Below are 14,167 nucleotides of genomic sequence, written 5' to 3'. Positions count from 1 at the left end.
AATTAGATAGTACTTGACATCAAGGGGGCACCAGGATTTGAACCTGGGACCTCTTGATCTGCAGTCAACTGCTCTACCACTGAGCTATACCCACTCTGTCAGAAATTGTGTAAGAGGGAAAAACTGTCTAACAAGGGCCATTTTAGATGGAGAGTTATTTTGCCTCTTCAAAAACTCTCCCTCTTGGAAAACACACCAGTAATGTATTTGATTTCAAGTGGATAGAAAAAAAATTACCTGACACCTCTGGATCTCAAGAGCAGCAGACTACCCACTCTGTTTGGTACTGTTAGACTGAGAGAAAAAACATCAAATGAGGGACATTTTAGATTGAGTAACATAATCTAAAAAAGAATACTCTAACCGTCAAGATACACTTCGAAAGCACTTGATTTTAAGGGGGCACCAGAATTTGAACCTGGGACCTCTTGATCTGCAGTCAAATGCTCTACCACTGAGCTATACCCCCTCTGTCAGAATCTGTGTAAGAGGGAAAAACTGTCTAACAAAGGCCATTTTAGATGGAGAGTTATTTTGCCTCTTCAAAAACTCTCCCTCTTGGAAAACACCAGTAATGTATTTGATTTCAAGTGGATAGAAAAAAAAATTACCTGACACCTCTGGATCTCAAGAGCAGCAGACTACCCACTCTGTTTGGTACTGTTAGACTGAGAGAAAAAACATCAAATGAGGGACATTTTAGATTGAGTAACATAATCTAAAAAAGAATACTCTAACCGTCAAGATACACTTAGAAAGCACTTGATTTTAAGGGGGCACCAGAATTTGAAACTGGGACCGCTTGATCTGCAGTCAAATTCTCTACCACTGAGCTTTTCCCACACTAATGGAAAAATGTCCAAAAATTGTCTAATAAGGGACATTTAAGATGGAGATCTACATAACCTAATAAAGAACACTCTCTCTTCGAAAGCACACATTAAAAAAGTATTTGATTTCAAGTTCACTAAAGGATTTGAACCTGAGTCCTCTTGATCTGAAGTCTATCGCACTTCCACCTTTGTTTGGAACTGTCTGACTGAGAGAAAAAACATCAAATGAGGGACATTTTAGATTGAGTAACAACTCCTGAAAATGAGTACTCCGACTCTCAAGATACAATTAGATAGTACTTGACATCAAGGGGGCACCAGGATTTGAACCTGGGACCTCTTGATCTGCAGTCAAATGCTCTACCACTGAGCTATACCCCCTCTGTCAGAATCTGTGTAAGAGGGTAAAACTGTCTAACAAAGGCCATTTTAGATGGAGAGTTATTTTGCCTCTTCAAAAACTCTCCCTCTTGGAAAACACACCAGTAATGTATTTGATTTCAAGTGGATAGAAAAAAAAATTACCTGACACCTCTGGATCTCAAGAGCAGCAGACTACCCACTCTGTTTGGTACTGTTAGACTGAGAGAAAAAACATCAAATGAGGGACATTTTAGATTGAGAAACATAATCTAAAAAAGAATACTCTAACCGTCAAGATACACTTAGAAAGCACTTGATTTTAAGGGGGCACCAGAATTTGAAACTGGGACCGCTTGATCTGCAGTCAAATTCTCTACCACTGAGCTTTTCCCACGCTAATGGAAAAATGTCCAAAAATTGTCTAATAAGGGACATTTAAGATGGAGATCTACATAACCTAATAAAGAACACTCTCTCTTTGAAAGCACACAATAAAAAAGTATTTGATTTCAAGTTCACTAAAGGATTTGAACCTGAGTCCTCTTGATCTGAAGTCTATCGCACTTCCACCTTTGTTTGGAACTGTCTGACTGAGAGAAAAAACATCAAATGAGGGACATTTTAGATTGAGTAACAACTCCTGAAAATGAGCACTCCGACTCTCAAGATACAATTAGATAGTACTTGACATCAAGGGGGCACCAGGATTTGAACCTGGGACCTCTTGATCTGCAGTCAAAAGCTCTACCACTGAGCTATACCCCCTCTGTCAGAAACTGTGTAAGAGGGAAAAACTGTCTAACAAGGGCCATTTTAGATGGAGAGTTATTTTGCCTCTTCAAAATCTCTCCTTCTTGGAAAACACACCAGTAATGTATTTGATTTCAAGTGGATAGAAAAAAAAATTACCTGACACCTCTGGATCTCAAGAGCAGCAGACTACCCACTCTGTTTGGTACTGTTAGACTGAGAGAAAAAACATCAAATGAGGGACATTTTAGATTGAGTAACATAATCTAAAAAAGAATACTCTAACCGTCAAGATACACTTAGAAAGCACTTGATTTTAAGGGGGCACCAGAATTTGAAACTGGGACCGCTTGATCTGCAGTCAAATTCTCTACCACTGAGCTTTTCCCACGCTAATGGAAAAATGTCCAAAAATTGTCTAATAAGGGACATTTAAGATGGAGATCTACATAACCTAATAAAGAACACTCTCTCTTCGAAAGCACACATTAAAAAAGTATTTGATTTCAAGTTCACTAAAGGATTTGAACCTGAGTCCTCTTGATCTGAAGTCTATCGCACTTCCACCTTTGTTTGAAACTGTCTGACTGAGAGAAAAAACATCAAATGAGGGACATTTTAGATTGAGTAACAACTCCTGAAAATGAGCACTCCGACTCTCAAGATACAATTAGATAGTACTTGACATCAAGGGGGCACCAGGATTTGAACCTGGGACCTCTTGATCTGCAGTCAACTGCTCTACCACTGAGCTATACCCACTCTGTCAGAAATTGTGTAAGAGGGAAAAACTGTCTAACAAGGGCCATTTTAGATGGAGAGTTATTTTGCCTCTTCAAAAACTCTCCCTCTTGGAAAACACACCAGTAATGTATTTGATTTCAAGTGGATAGAAAAAAAATTACCTGACACCTCTGGATCTCAAGAGCAGCAGACTACCCACTCTGTTTGGTACTGTTAGACTGAGAGAAAAAACATCAAATGAGGGACATTTTAGATTGAGTAACATAATCTAAAAAAGAATACTCTAACCGTCAAGATACACTTCGAAAGCACTTGATTTTAAGGGGGCACCAGAAATTGAACCTGGGACCTCTTGATCTGCAGTCAAATGCTCTAACACTGAGCTATACCCCCTCTGTCAGAATCTGTGTAAGAGGGAAAAACTGTCTAACAAAGGCCATTTTAGATGGAGAGTTATTTTGCCTCTTCAAAAACTCTCCCTCTTGGAAAACACACCAGTAATGTATTTGATTTCAAGTGGATAGAAAAAAAAATTACCTGACACCTCTGGATCTCAAGAGCAGCAGACTACCCACTCTGTTTGGTTCTGTTAGACTGAGAGAAAAAACATCAAATGAGGGACATTTTAGATTGAGAAACATAATCTAAAAAAGAATACTCTAACCGTCAAGATACACTTAGAAAGCACTTGATTTTAAGGGGGCACCAGAATTTGAAACTGGGACCGTTTGATCTGCAGTCAAATTCTCTACCACTGAGCTTTTCCCACGCTAATGGAAAAATGTCCAAAAATGGTCTAATAAGGGACATTTAAGATGGAGATCTACATAACCTAATAAAGAACACTCTCTCTTCGAAAGCACACATTAAAAAAGTATTTGATTTCAAGTTCACTAAAGGATTTGAACCTGAGTCCTCTTGATCTGAAGTCTATCGCACTTCCACCTTTGTTTGGAACTGTCTGACTGAGAGAAAAAACATCAAATGAGGGACATTTTAGATTGAGTAACATAATCTAAAAAAGAATACTCTAACCGTCAAGATACACTTAGAAAGCACTTGATTTTAAGGGGGCACCAGAATTTGAACCTGGGACCTCTTGATCTGCAGTCAAATGCTCTACCACTGAGCTATACCCCCTCTGTCAGAATCTGTGTAAGAGGGAAAAACTGTCTAACAAAGGCCATTTTAGATGGAGAGTTATTTTGCCTCTTCAAAAACTCTCCCTCTTGGAAAACACCAGTAATGTATTTGATTTCAAGTGGATAGAAAAAAAAATTACCTGACACCTCTGGATCTCAAGAGCAGCAGACTACCCACTCTGTTTGGTACTGTTAGACTGAGAGAAAAAACATCAAATGAGGGACATTTTAGATTGAGTAACATAATCTAAAAAAGAATACTCTAACCGTCAAGATACACTTAGAAAGCACTTGATTTTAAGGGGGCACCAGAATTTGAAACTGGGACCGCTTGATCTGCAGTCAAATTCTCTACCACTGAGCTTTTCCCACGCTAATGGAAAAATGTCCAAAAATTGTCTAATAAGGGACATTTAAGATGGAGATCTACATAACCTAATAAAGAACACTCTCTCTTCGAAAGCACACATTAAAAAAGTATTTGATTTCAAGTTCACTAAAGGATTTGAACCTGAGTCCTCTTGATCTGAAGTCTATCGCACTTCCACCTTTGTTTGGAACTGTCTGACTGAGAGAAAAAACATCAAATGAGGGACATTTTAGATTGAGTAACATAATCTAAAAAATAATACTCTAACCGTCAAGATACACTTAGAAAGCACTTGATTTTAAGGGGGCACCAGAATTTGAAACTGGGACCGCTTGATCTGCAGTCAAATTCTCTACCACTGAGCTTTTCCCACGCTAATGGAAAAATGTCCAAAAATTGTCTAATAAGGGACATTTAAGATGGAGATCTACATAACCTAATAAAGAACACTCTCTCTTCGAAAGCACACATTAAAAAAGTATTTGATTTCAAGTTCACTAAAGGATTTGAACCTGAGTCCTCTTGATCTGAAGTCTATCGCACTTCCACCTTTGTTTGGAACTGTCTGACTGAGAGAAAAAACATCAAATGAGGGACATTTTAGATTGAGTAACAACTCCTGAAAATGAGCACTCCGACTCTCAAGATACAATTAGATAGTACTTGACATCAAGGGGGCACCAGGATTTGAACCTGGGACCTCTTGATCTGCAGTCAAATGCTCTACCACTGAGCTATACCCCCTCTGTCAGAATCTGTGTAAGAGGGTAAAACTGTCTAACAAAGGCCATTTTAGATGGAGAGTTATTTTGCCTCTTCAAAAACTCTCCCTCTTGGAAAACACACCAGTAATGTATTTGATTTCAAGTGGATAGAAAAAAAAATTACCTGACACCTCTGGATCTCAAGAGCAGCAGACTACCCACTCTGTTTGGTACTGTTAGACTGAGAGAAAAAACATCAAATGAGGGACATTTTAGATTGAGAAACATAATCTAAAAAATAATACTCTAACCGTCAAGATACACTTAGAAAGCACTTGATTTTAAGGGGGCACCAGAATTTGAAACTGGGACCGCTTGATCTGCAGTCAAATTCTCTACCACTGAGCTTTTCCCACGCTAATGGAAAAATGTCCAAAAATTGTCTAATAAGGGACATTTAAGATGGAGATCTACATAACCTAATAAAGAACACTCTCTCTTTGAAAGCACACAATTAAAAAGTATTTGATTTCAAGTTCACTAAAGGATTTGAACCTGAGTCCTCTTGATCTGAAGTCTATCGCACTTCCACCTTTGTTTGGAACTGTCTGACTGAGAGAAAAAACATCAAATGAGGGACATTTTAGATTGAGTAACAACTCCTGAAAATGAGCACTCCGACTCTCAAGATACAATTAGATAGTACTTGACATCAAGGGGGCACCAGGATTTGAACCTGGGACCTCTTGATCTGCAGTCAAAAGCTCTACCACTGAGCTATACCCCCTCTGTCAGAAACTGTATAAGAGGGAAAAACTGTCTAACAAGGGCCATTTTAGATGGAGAGTTATTTTGCCTCTTCAAAATCTCTCCTTCTTGGAAAACACACCAGTAATGTATTTGATTTCAAGTGGATAGAAAAAAAAATTACCTGACACCTCTGGATCTCAAGAGCAGCAGACTACCCACTCTGTTTGGTACTGTTAGACTGAGAGAAAAAACATCAAATGAGGGACATTTTAGATTGAGTAACATAATCTAAAAAAGAATACTCTAACCGTCAAGATACACTTAGAAAGCACTTGATTTTAAGGGGGCACCAGAATTTGAAACTGGGACCGCTTGATCTGCAGTCAAATTCTCTACCACTGAGCTTTTCCCACGCTAATGGAAAAATGTCCAAAAATTGTCTAATAAGGGACATTTAAGATGGAGATCTACATAACCTAATAAAGAACACTCTCTCTTTGAAAGCACACAATTAAAAAGTATTTGATTTCAAGTTCACTAAAGGATTTGAACCTGAGTCCTCTTGATCTGAAGTCTATCGCACTTCCACCTTTGTTTGGAACTGTCTGACTGAGAGAAAAAACATCAAATGAGGGACATTTTAGATTGAGTAACAACTCCTGAAAATGAGCACTCCGACTCTCAAGATACAATTAGATAGTACTTGACATCAAGGGGGCACCAGGATTTGAACCTGGGACCTCTTGATCTGCAGCCAAAAGCTCTACCACTGAGCTATACCCCCTCTGTCAGAAACTGTATAAGAGGGAAAAACTGTCTAACAAGGGCCATTTTAGATGGAGAGTTATTTTGCCTCTTCAAAATCTCTCCTTCTTGGAAAACACACCAGTAATGTATTTGATTTCAAGTGGATAGAAAAAAAAATTACCTGACACCTCTGGATCTCAAGAGCAGCAGACTACCCACTCTGTTTGGTACTGTTAGACTGAGAGAAAAAACATCAAATGAGGGACATTTTAGATTGAGTAACATAATCTAAAAAAGAATACTCTAACCGTCAAGATACACTTAGAAAGCACTTGATTTTAAGGGGGCACCAGAATTTGAAACTGGGACCGCTTGATCTGCAGTCAAATTCTCTACCACTGAGCTTTTCCCACGCTAATGGAAAAATGTCCAAAAATTGTCTAATAAGGGACATTTAAGATGGAGATCTACATAACCTAATAAAGAACACTCTCTCTTCGAAAGCACACATTAAAAAAGTATTTGATTTCAAGTTCACTAAAGGATTTGAACCTGAGTCCTCTTGATCTGAAGTCTATCGCACTTCCACCTTTGTTTGGAACTGTCTGACTGAGAGAAAAAACATCAAATGAGGGACATTTTAGATTGAGTAACAACTCCTGAAAATGAGCACTCCGACTCTCAAGATACAATTAGATAGTACTTGACATCAAGGGGGCACCAGGATTTGAACCTGGGACCTCTTGATCTGCAGTCAACTGCTCTACCACTGAGCTATACCCACTCTGTCAGAAATTGTGTAAGAGGGAAAAACTGTCTAACAAGGGCCATTTTAGATGGAGAGTTATTTTGCCTCTTCAAAAACTCTCCCTCTTGGAAAACACACCAGTAATGTATTTGATTTCAAGTGGATAGAAAAAAAATTACCTGACACCTCTGGATCTCAAGAGCAGCAGACTACCCACTCTGTTTGGTACTGTTAGACTGAGAGAAAAAACATCAAATGAGGGACATTTTAGATTGAGTAACATAATCTAAAAAAGAATACTCTAACCGTCAAGATACACTTCGAAAGCACTTGATTTTAAGGGGGCACCAGAAATTGAACCTGGGACCTCTTGATCTGCAGTCAAATGCTCTAACACTGAGCTATACCCCCTCTGTCAGAATCTGTGTAAGAGGGAAAAACTGTCTAACAAAGGCCATTTTAGATGGAGAGTTATTTTGCCTCTTCAAAAACTCTCCCTCTTGGAAAACACACCAGTAATGTATTTGATTTCAAGTGGATAGAAAAAAAAATTACCTGACACCTCTGGATCTCAAGAGCAGCAGACTACCCACTCTGTTTGGTTCTGTTAGACTGAGAGAAAAAACATCAAATGAGGGACATTTTAGATTGAGAAACATAATCTAAAAAAGAATACTCTAACCGTCAAGATACACTTAGAAAGCACTTGATTTTAAGGGGGCACCAGAATTTGAAACTGGGACCGTTTGATCTGCAGTCAAATTCTCTACCACTGAGCTTTTCCCACGCTAATGGAAAAATGTCCAAAAATGGTCTAATAAGGGACATTTAAGATGGAGATCTACATAACCTAATAAAGAACACTCTCTCTTCGAAAGCACACATTAACTTCTTGCAACTATAGGGGGTGCTGTTCCGCATTAGCATATTTGGGTCTCCAAATTAAACTGCCTCGTGCTAAATTCTTGATCGTACAATATGCATATTATTGTTATTATTGGATAGAAAACACCTTCTAGTTTCTATAGAAGTTGGAATTTTGTCTCTGAGTGGTACAGAACAATATCTACAGCACTTTTCATGACAGGGGTCAGATTTCAGAATTTTTTACCCCTGATCTGGAGTCTGTTTTTAAGGCGACAGTGAATGCTATGAAGAAACCGACACTGCCTACGTCTTCCTCTGGGTGTCTGTACGTCATCACGTTTTGAATGGAGTCTATTGCACAATCCCAGCCCATATAAAACCACAAAACGTGGGACTACCTTTCTCTCTCTCCGCGCGCCACAAGCAAGATGGGCATCGGACCTGCCTCATTCCAAATCGTTGTTTAACTAGTTAGATTTCTCCGGTCATGTTTTCAGTCGTTATAGTTGTTAAAAACATCATAATGTAGTTAATTTGAACCGTTTTATAGCAATTTATATCCGTTTAGTGCGATTTTGAGGAATTTCTTTGTCGTGCCCTTTTTAGCTTTGGAAACGTTTCGGGGTGTCGGTCGTTGGTGGTGGACATTTCGAAGGACAGAGGACATCTATCGACCAAAAGACGTTTATAACATAGAAAGGATACATTGCCCAAGAATCTGATGGAAGAACAGCTCAAAGTAACCAATATTTAATATGATAAATCGTTGTTCTGTCGAAATATTTTAAACGCATATTTCGCCATTTTGTTTGTTATCGCGTCACTTGGCGAACCCTGTATTGAAAAGTAAGGATAATTTTAAAAATGTAAGTCAGCGGTTGCATTAAGAACTAATTTGTCTTTCGATTCCTGTCAACCCTGTATTTTTTAGTCAAGTATATGATTAGCTTTCAATTAAACTAGATCACTCTGATAGATGACGTCAGACATATTGAGGCTTGATTTCCTAGTATTTTTATTGTGTAACCACGGTTTTGTATGGCTAAATATGCACCTTTTCGAACAAACTGTATATGTATGTTGTAAAATGATGTTACAGGAGTGTCATCTGAAGAATTCTGAGAAGGTTAGTGAAAAAATTAATATATTTTGGCGGTGATTACGTTATAGCGCTCTTTGGCTGGAATCGATGCTCTGGTAACGTTTGCACATGTGGTATGCTAACTTATCGATTTATTGTGTTTTCGCTGAAAAACGCTTAGAAAATCTGAAATATGGTCTGAAATCACAAGAACTGGGTCTTTCCATTGCTATGCTTTGTCTATTTTTATGAAATGTTTTATGATGAGTAAATTGGTCATACACGTTGCTCTATCTAGTAATTCTAGTCGATTTGTGATGGTCGGTGCAATTGTAAACTGTGATTTCTACCTGAAATATGCACTTTTTTCTAACAACACCTATCCTATACCATAAATATGTTATCAGACTGTCATCTGAAGAGGTTTTTTATAGGTTATTGGCTATCAATATCTTAGTTTAGCCGAATTGGTGATAGCACCTGAAGGAGTAAGAAACTGATGGAGTTAGAAAAGTGGTGTATTTTGCTAACGTGTTTAGCTAATAGATTTACATATTGTGTCTTCCCTGTAAAACATTTTAAAAATCTGAAATGGTGGCTTTATTCACAAGATCTGTATCTTTCATCTGGTGTCTTGGACTTGTGATTTAATGATATTTAGATGCTACTATCTACTTGTGAAGCTATGCTAGCTATGCTAATCAGTGTGTGGGGGGGGTGGGGGGTGATCCCGGACCCGGGGTAGAGGCTCGTGAAAGGTTAAAAAAGTATTTGATTTCAAGTTCACTAAAGGATTTGAACCTGAGTCCTCTTGATCTGAAGTCTATCGCACTTCCACCTTTGTTTGGAACTGTCTGACTGAGAGAAAAAACATCAAATGAGGGACATTTTAGATTGAGTAACATAATCTAAAAAAGAATACTCTAACCGTCAATATACACTTAGAAAGCACTTGATTTTAAGGGGGCACCAGAATTTGAACCTGGGACCTCTTGATCTGCAGTCAAATGCTCTACCACTGAGCTATACCCCCTCTGTCAGAATCTGTGTAAGAGGGAAAAACTGTCTAACAAAGGCCATTTTAGATGGAGAGTTATTTTGCCTCTTCAAAAACTCTCCCTCTTGGAAAACACACCAGTAATGTATTTGATTTCAAGTGGATAGAAAAAAAAATTACCTGACACCTCTGGATCTCAAGAGCAGCAGACTACCCACTCTGTTTGGTTCTGTTAGACTGAGAGAAAAAACATCAAATGAGGGACATTTTAGATTGAGAAACATAATCTAAAAAAGAATACTCTAACCGTCAAGATACACTTAGAAAGCACTTGATTTTAAGGGGGCACCAGAATTTGAAACTGGGACCGTTTGATCTGCTGTCAAATTCTCTACCACTGAGCTTTTCCCACGCTAATGGAAAAATGTCCAAAAATTGTCTAATAAGGGACATTTAAGATGGAGATCTACATAACCTAATAAAGAACACGCTCTCTTTGAAAGCACACATTAAAAAAGTATTTGATTTCAAGTTCACTAAAGGATTTGAACCTGAGTCCTCTTGATCTGAAGTCTATCGCACTTCCACCTTTGTTTGGAACTGTCTGACTGAGAGAAAAAACATCAAATGAGGGACATTTTAGATTGAGTAACAACTCCTGAAAATGAGCACTCCGACTCTCAAGATACAATTAGATAGTACTTGACATCAAGGGGGCACCAGGATTTGAACCTGGGACCTCTTGATCTGCATTCAAATGCTCTACCACTGAGCTATACTCACTCTGTCAGAAACTGTGTAAGAGGTAAAAACTGTCTAATAAGGGCCATTTTAGATGGAGAGTTATTTTGCCTCTTCAAAAACTCTCCCTCTTGGAAAACACACCAGTAATGTATTTGATTTCAAGTGGATAGAAAAAAAATTACCTGACACCTCTGGATCTCAAGAGCAGCAGACTACCCACTCTGTTTGGTACTGTTAGACTGAGAGAAAAAACATCAAATGAGGGACATTTTAGATTGAGTAACATAATCTAAAAAAGAATACTCTAACCGTCAAGATACACTTAGAAAGCACTTGATTTTAAGGGGGCACCAGAATTTGAAACTGGGACCACTTGATCTGCAGTCAAATTCTCTACCACTGAGCTTTTCCCACGCTAATGGAAAAATGTCCAAAAATGGTCTAATAAGGGACATTTAAGATGGAGATCTACATAACCTAATAAAGAACACTCTCTCTTCGAAAGCACACATTAAAAAAGTATTTGATTTCAAGTTCACTAAAGGATTTGAACCTGAGTCCTCTTGATCTGAAGTCTATCGCACTTCCACCTTTGTTTGGAACTGTCTGACTGAGAGAAAAAACATCAAATGAGGGACATTTTAGATTGAGTAACAACTCCTGAAAATGACCACTCCGACTCCCAAGATACAATTAGATAGTACTTGACATCAAGGGGGCACCAGGATTTGAACCTGGGACCTCTTGATCTGCACTCAAATGCTCTACCACTGAGCTGTACCCCCTCTGTCAGAATCTATGTAAGAGGGAAAAACTGTCTAACAAAGGCCATTTTAGATGGAGAGTTATTTTGCCTCTTCAAAAACTCTCCCTCTTGGAAAACACACCAGTAATGTATTTGATTTCAAGTGGATAGAAAAAAAATTACCTGACACCTCTGGATCTCAAGAGCAGCAGACTACCCACTCTGTTTGGTACTGTTAGACTGAGAGAAAAAACATCAAATGAGGGACATTTTAGATTGAGTAACATAATCTAAAAAAGAATACTCTAACCGTCAAGATACACTTAGAAAGCACTTGATTTTAAGGGGGCACCAGAATTTGAAACTGGGACCACTTGATCTGCAGTCAAATTCTCTACCACTGAGCTTTTCCCACGCTAATGGAAAAATGTCAAAAAAATGTCTAATAAGGGACATTTAAGATGGAGATCTACATAACCTAATAAAGAACACTCTCTCTTTGAAAGCACACATTAAAAAAGTATTTGATTTCAAGTTCACTAAAGGATTTGAACCTGAGTCCTCTTGATCTGAAGTCTATCGCACTTCCACCTTTGTTTGGAACTGTCTGACTGAGAGAAAAAACATCAAATGAGGGACATTTTAGATTGAGTAACAACTCCTGAAAATGAGCACTCCGACTCTCAAGATACAATTAGATAGTACTTGACATCAAGGGGGAACCAGGATTTGAACCTGGGACCTCTTGATCTGCAGTCAAATGCTCTACCACTGAGCTGTACCCCCTCTGTCAGAATCTATGTAAGAGGGAAAAACTGTCTAACAAAGGCCATTTTAGATGGAGAGTTATTTTGCCTCTTCAAAAACTCTCCCTCTTGGAAAACACACCAGTAATGTATTTGATTTCAAGTGGATAAAAAAAAAAATTACCTGACACCTCTGGATCTCAAGAGCAGCAGACTACCCACTCTGTTTGGTACTGTTAGACTGAGAGAAAAAACATCAAATGAGGGACATTTTAGATTGAGTAACATAATCTAAAAAAGAATACTCTAACCGTCAAGATACACTTAGAAAGCACTTGATTTTAAGGGGGCACCAGAATTTGAAACTGGGACCACTTGATCTGCAGTCAAATTCTCTACCACTGAGCTTTTCCCACGCTAATGGAAAAATGTCAAAAAATTGTCTAATAAGGGACATTTAAGATGGAGATCTACATAACCTAATAAAGAACACTCTCTCTTTGAAAGCACACATTAAAAAAGTATTTGATTTCAAGTTCACTAATGGATTTGAACCTGAGTCCTCTTGATCTGAAGTCTATCGCACTTCCACCTTTGTTTGGAACTGTCTGACTGAGAGAAAAAAACATCAAATGAGGGACATTTTAGATTGAGTAACAACTCCTGAAAATGAGCACTCCGACTCTCAAGATACAATTAGATAGTACTTGACATCAAGGGGGCACCAGGATTTGAACCTGGGACCTCTTGATCTGCATTCAAATGCTCTACCACTGAGCTATACCCACTCTGTCAGAAACTGTGTAAGAGGGAAAAACTGTCTAATAAGGGCCATTTTAGATGGAGAGTTATTTTGCCTCTTCAAAAACTCTCCCTCTTGGAAAACACACCAGTAATGTATTTGATTTCAAGTGGATAGAAAAAAAATTACCTGACACCTCTGGATCTCAAGAGCAGCAGACTACCCACTCTGTTTGGTACTGTTAGACTGAGAGAAAAAACATCAAATGAGGGACATTTTAGATTGAGTAACATAATCTAAAAAAGAATACTCTAACCGTCAAGATACACTTAGAAAGCACTTGATTTTAAGGGGGCACCAGAATTTGAAACTGGGACCACTTGATCTGCAGTCAAATTCTCTACCACTGAGCTTTTCCCACGCTAATGGAAAAATGTCCAAAAATGGTCTAATAAGGGACATTTAAGATGGAGATCTACATAACCTAATAAAGAACACTCTCTCTTCGAAAGCACACATTAAAAAAGTATTTGATTTCAAGTTCACTAAAGGATTTGAACCTGAGTCCTCTTGATCTGAAGTCTATCGCACTTCCACCTTTGTTTGGAACTGTCTGACTGAGAGAAAAAACATCAAATGAAGAACATTTTAGATTGAGTAACAACTCCTGAAATTGACCACTCCGACTCCCAAGATACAATTAGATAGTACTTGACATCAAGGGGGAACCAGGATTTGAACCTGGGACCTCTTGATCTGCAGTCAAATGCTCTACCACTGAGCTGTACCCCCTCTGTCAGAATCTATGTAAGAGGGAAAAACTGTCTAACAAAGGCCATTTTAGATGGAGAGTTATTTTGCCTCTTCAAAAACTCTCCCTCTTGGAAAACACACCAGTAATGTATTTGATTTCAAGTGGATAGAAAAAAAAATTACCTGACACCTCTGGATCTCAAGAGCAGCAGACTACCCACTCTGTTTGGTACTGTTAGACTGAGAGAAAAAACATCAAATGAGGGACATTTTAGATTGAGTAACATAATCTAAAAAAGAATACTCTAACCGTCAAGATACACTTAGAAAGCACTTGATTT

At 38.4% G+C, this 14,167-nt stretch overlaps 7 non-coding genes across 7 annotated transcripts; all 7 read right to left on the bottom strand.

The window, feature by feature from the left end:
• Positions 1-397: 397 nt before the first annotated feature.
• Positions 398-469, bottom strand: trnac-gca (transfer RNA cysteine (anticodon GCA)). Its single transcript has one exon. It is a non-coding gene; the product is annotated as a tRNA-Cys (tRNA).
• A 673-nt stretch (positions 470-1,142) lies between these two features.
• trnac-gca (transfer RNA cysteine (anticodon GCA)) lies at positions 1,143-1,214 on the bottom strand. The gene has a single exon. It is a non-coding gene; the product is annotated as a tRNA-Cys (tRNA).
• A 675-nt stretch (positions 1,215-1,889) lies between these two features.
• On the bottom strand, positions 1,890-1,961 carry trnac-gca (transfer RNA cysteine (anticodon GCA)). The gene has a single exon. It is a non-coding gene; the product is annotated as a tRNA-Cys (tRNA).
• A 1,797-nt stretch (positions 1,962-3,758) lies between these two features.
• Positions 3,759-3,830, bottom strand: trnac-gca (transfer RNA cysteine (anticodon GCA)). The gene has a single exon. It is a non-coding gene; the product is annotated as a tRNA-Cys (tRNA).
• Positions 3,831-4,874: 1,044 nt separating this feature from the next.
• trnac-gca (transfer RNA cysteine (anticodon GCA)) lies at positions 4,875-4,946 on the bottom strand. Its single transcript has one exon. It is a non-coding gene; the product is annotated as a tRNA-Cys (tRNA).
• Positions 4,947-5,621: 675 nt separating this feature from the next.
• Positions 5,622-5,693, bottom strand: trnac-gca (transfer RNA cysteine (anticodon GCA)). The gene has a single exon. It is a non-coding gene; the product is annotated as a tRNA-Cys (tRNA).
• Positions 5,694-6,368: 675 nt separating this feature from the next.
• trnac-gca (transfer RNA cysteine (anticodon GCA)) lies at positions 6,369-6,440 on the bottom strand. The gene has a single exon. It is a non-coding gene; the product is annotated as a tRNA-Cys (tRNA).
• Positions 6,441-14,167: the final 7,727 nt, after the last annotated feature.

Source organism: Salvelinus alpinus, chromosome 7 (assembly GCF_045679555.1).
Source record: "Salvelinus alpinus chromosome 7, SLU_Salpinus.1, whole genome shotgun sequence".
In the NCBI taxonomy this organism is placed as follows: Eukaryota; Metazoa; Chordata; class Actinopteri; order Salmoniformes; family Salmonidae; genus Salvelinus; species Salvelinus alpinus.
Note: the sequence above shows the minus strand (reverse complement) of the source record. Positions and strands in the feature narration are given on the sequence as shown.